Genomic DNA, 4,899 nt, shown 5'->3' on the forward strand with positions numbered 1-4,899 from the left:
CTGGTTTAGGTTGGATGAGCCATTAGTGAGTGCATTTGTGGAGAGATAGCGTCCGAAGATGCATACATTTTACCTGCCATTCGGTGAGTGCAAGATTAAGCTACAGGATGTAGCCTACCAACTAGGGCTCCCGATCAACGGACAGTATGTCAGCGGATGTCTGACGAAATTCGAGCGGTACATCGATGGTGGTCGTCCGGCATGGGTTTGGTTCGAGGAGTTGTTGGGTGTGTTGCCACCACCGGACTGCATCGACAAGTTTATTGTGAAGTGCGCTTGGATGCAGGAGACATTCAGTGACCTTCCCGAGGGCGTAGACGAAGAGACAGTCAGGAGGTACGCGAAAGCGTACATCAAAATGCTATTATCGACTTAGCTCTTCAGTGACAAGTCTGGTACCTGCATGCATATCAGGTGATTGTCGTACGTAGCGAGGTTAGAGGACATGAACAGATATAGCTGGGGATCTGTCGCTCTATCGTGGTTATACTCCTGCCTATGCGGTGTGGCCAACAAGCACGTGGTTAAGTTGGCAGGTCCACTGCAGCTCTTCTAGTCATGGATCTTTTGGTAGTTTTCGGGTTTAGGCCGGATAGGTTTTACGCCTTTCACTGGCCCTTGGCGATGAAGTACTCAATTGATTACTAGTTGTTCTCTGTGTTCCTATTTATCCATTTTTTTTTTACTTGTTGATAACATATCTTGGGTGGCAGGTAGTCAGGTTATCAGCCAATGTCGAGCAAGAAGGGACCTCGAGTCACCCACTGCAGCCTGAGAATAGATTTACTTCTTCCTGGCGATGTGAGATTCAGACACTTTAGCATTTTCTTCTTTAGTTTTTTTTTTGTTACTAGTCATGAAGCCTTATTTTAGACCCAATTTTCCTTTTTAGTTCGATTGGATGCCGTACAGCTCGCCTGATGTAGTACAGGTAGTGCATCCCAAGATACTAGAGCTACGATATACAGCGTTATGGAGGTCTATGACGGCATTAATCTACTTTGCTGTCATAGAGCGGCATTAGGTAGATCTAGTTCTAGCACAGTTTGGAGAAGTGTAGTAATGGCCGCAACCCACACTGAACATCGCAGAGGCGGCGACCGGTGGTTTCTTACTACCTTATAGAGTTGGCACACTCATTGGACCAATAGGGCGCTGCATGTCTTACGGTTTGATGTTATTCCTGATCCAAGTCCCTCTCATGCATACTTAGAGTGGTGGCATCAGCATGTAGGCGATTCTTGTCGACTGAGCTATTCTTCGAAAACCCTAGAACAGATGCAATCCCGGCCGAGGCGTTGCAGGGAGGTCCAGGACAGGGTCCACCTATGGATCATGTGCCTGATGTTCCGGACAACTATCATAGTCATATGCCCGAACCTCCGACCTTTATCTCGATGCTGAGTCCACTGGGCATAGTCAATCCGATTAGCCCAGTCACACATTGCAGGATTTTTAGAGAAGAGAATGTCAAACCAGTAGTCAAACTCGACCTCAGTCTTCGCATAAACAGCATTCACTAGAAACCTCCTGGCATCCTTGCCCTTAAAACTCAGGGCAAAATTTGTCGTCACGTGTCAGATATAAAATGTCCGGTATGCATTAGGTGGAAGCCAACACCCATCAGGAGTCTCTAGTGCAGCCTTGATCCCGTTGTGCCTATCCGATATGACTAGAATACCCGATTGAGGCTTTACATACTGCCGAAGGTGGGATAAGAAGAATGACCACGACTCTGCATTCTCACCCTCCACAAGTATGAATACAACGGGAATGATATTAGAATTCCCATCCTGAGCAATCGCAATCGCCATGAGCAGTGTACCACCGTATTTACTGTACAAGTGGGTCTCGTTAACACTAACCAATGGCTTGCAATGTCGGCAGGTCTCGATACACGGTGGGAATGTCCAAAAAAGAAGGTGGAAATAAGCATGCAACTCATCAACTTGCCCGCCCACTCGCACAGAACTCGTCCTCAACACTGCAATACTACCCGACATCGCCATCTGCACTCCTAGTACCCATCGCGGAAACTTATTATATGACTCTTCCCAGTCTCTGTAAATCTGAACAATGGCCTTCTGCTTAGCCAACTAAACCCTCCCGTAAGTAGGTCCAAAACCAAAATAGGTCTCTGTCGTATTCAGCAGTACCTTGATCGACACGGCAATATCAGCTCTAATCAGTATGAAGGCTGAGATCACATAGTAATCAAGCCTCCTGTGATCACTGGATATCGAAGTGGCCAGACAAGTATGCAGTCCATTGTACCGTTTTACCTCCCAAATATCTCTGCACTAGCAGAGACTGATACGAATCAACTATGTGCACCCGTTGTCGAATTCCTTACACTTCCCATGGTACTTACGATAATTGGATTCCAACACTTTATACTCAATCCCACGTCGGATGCTATAAGTATTCACGCTTAGCACGACCTCCTCTTTATCCTGAAACTGCTGACTGACTTGGAACTTAGCTAGTCCTCTTGTATCATGTGTGTCTCTGGTCCCAAATTCGACAGGCACGCCAGGTACCCTCTGCTGTCTCATGACATCCAAGTCCATAGTTGAAAAGTGCGGGAAATACTGCTGAGTTCCTGAACTAGCCGCTCTACCACCCCCAACTAGAGTACTACTCGCTATGTCTTCATTGCTATCATCGGCAATCGTGGTGGACTCCACATCATCATCCTGCAGTACATCTTTCACACCATCTAGTGCTCCACCCTGTCGGAAATCCGGTACCACATTAGGAGTACCGGCCATCGCAATCGTAACATCACTAAAGGGTCCAGTATCACCTACTTTTCCGTCACGAGTGTGGTTTAGATCAATCACGATGGACGGGGAGGCAACCAAAACTGCCTCGGGCTCAATCACGGACACAGATGTAGAGGCACCAACAGGCATCGATCTAGAGCAGGCTATCGTGATTGAAGGCTGAAGATTTCGGTTCGAACCTCCTAAACTAAAGATCACATCTACAAGCTTGGCCAATAGCTCAGGGGTCCTCACCTTGGGAAATTGCCGACGATAATGGAACAGAACTTGCAAATCTTCGTTGCTGCCTATGATGAAGGAATCGTACTTCACATCATCCTGTAACACAGAAATTAAAATTTTGTAGAATAACTTCTCCACCTGTTTCACGCCTTGCATCCCCAGTTTTTTGATTATAGTATTCTAAAACTCGGTGAAACTCGTTGAAGTTTTTAGGAAAACACTAAGTTGATCTTTATTAGTAAATTTAATTCTGGAACGCATTTTTTTTTCTTAATCGATCCTCTATAGTGCACCAAAACTAAAAACTATCATCACTAGCCATTGTGACTTACACTATCATCAGTATTTCACGTTCAGGTCCTATTTATATACGTTGGTCTCATACTAAATTGAATTCGTCAAATTCGATTTATAGATATAGCTCAATGCATAATAAATCAACAATGGTCGATTCAATTTACCATTGCCACCAAATATTTATAAATCAAATTTGTCTATTTTGATTTATCATGTAAATCGAATTTGTATAGTTTGTTTTATTCTTGCACCATATAAATCGAGTATGTTTGATTCGATTTACTGTGACTTTCTCTAATTTGAGTTTGCTTCATTCGATTTACAGTAAAGACAACATTCCTATGTAAATTGAAACATTTACATAAGATTTTTTACTTTGGGTGATCTATGTAATATTTGGATAGCTTTAGTTTATTTGAGTATTTTACCCTCTACATTACATGAAGGGTATTTACAAATTTGATTAATTAATATTATTAATATTATTGATATTAATATTAATATTATTAATAAACGGTTACTAACCGTTTAGTACCATTTGGTTGAAGGGACACAACCTTTTAAGGATTGTGTATGTTCAAAACATTGTGTCTATTGGCTAAAGGGACACAACTCTTTAAGAGTTGTGTATATTCAAAACATTGTATCTATTGGCAATAGAAAAGACACAACCATTTGTATACGTAACCAATCATAATTGCTATGTGCAATATGTATAAATAAGTCCTTGTTCACTATTTCAGATATGACGTACTAAGTGTACAAATTACTCAACCATTAAGAGATTTTCTTTGTTCAAGAGAGTTGAGAATTTCTTACTATTGCTAATTAAGAAATTCTTAGGTTTCATTGTATCCTGGGAGAGTATTGTCATTAACCCTATAGCAACTAAGTGTGGGGACAAATATCTCTCTAAAGAAAGCGATCTAATCGTGCCTTGAAACCATTACATAAATATAAGATTTTGTCATCTTACCATCTTCATATACCAAACAATTTTAGAGAGATATTTGTTGAAGATGGCACAAGATCAAAACACCACGTTCAAGGTCATGAATCAAGAGTTTGTCAAGTTAGATCGCTTTGATAGAACGAACTTCAACCGTTGGAAAGACAAGATGATGTTTCTTCTTTCGGTTCTCAATCTTGCATATGTGATTGACCCAAAGACTACACCAATTGCCGATGCCGCTGAAAACGTCATACCGGAAGAGAAAGAAAAGATCGTTCAATTGAAGAAGAAACGTGATGAAGATACTTTCGCATGTCGAGGTCATATCCTCAACACTTTATCCGACCGACTCTATGATCTCTTCATTTTATATATATATATATATATATATATATATTAAAAATTAATTATTTATATGAAATATATATTATAATACAAATACATATTATGAGTATATTAAGTAATGCATATTTACATATAAATATATGATGATTGAATGATTTTTTTTAGTTAAGAACAAGGTTCTGAAAATTAGATCAGATTAATCGATTCGACCGGATTAATCGAGAATTAATTATCTGATCGGTCTAGTAGATGTTGAAAACTGAACTGCAAAAAATTGACAAAAAAATAGATAAATCG

At 40.8% G+C, this 4,899-nt stretch overlaps 1 long non-coding RNA gene across 1 annotated transcript in view; it reads left to right on the forward strand.

Moving 5' to 3' along the window:
• LOC110266976 overlaps window positions 218-4,899 on the forward strand; it is a 6,459-nt gene continuing 1,777 nt past the window's right edge. Inside the window, exon 1 of the long non-coding RNA XR_002354261.1 lies at window positions 218-227. This is a non-coding gene — a long non-coding RNA (uncharacterized LOC110266976). The remainder of the gene's footprint in view (window positions 228-4,899) is intronic.

The sequence above is a fragment of the Arachis ipaensis genome, chromosome B09 (genome assembly GCF_000816755.2).
Source record: "Arachis ipaensis cultivar K30076 chromosome B09, Araip1.1, whole genome shotgun sequence".
Lineage (NCBI taxonomy): Eukaryota > Viridiplantae > Streptophyta > Magnoliopsida > Fabales > Fabaceae > Arachis > Arachis ipaensis.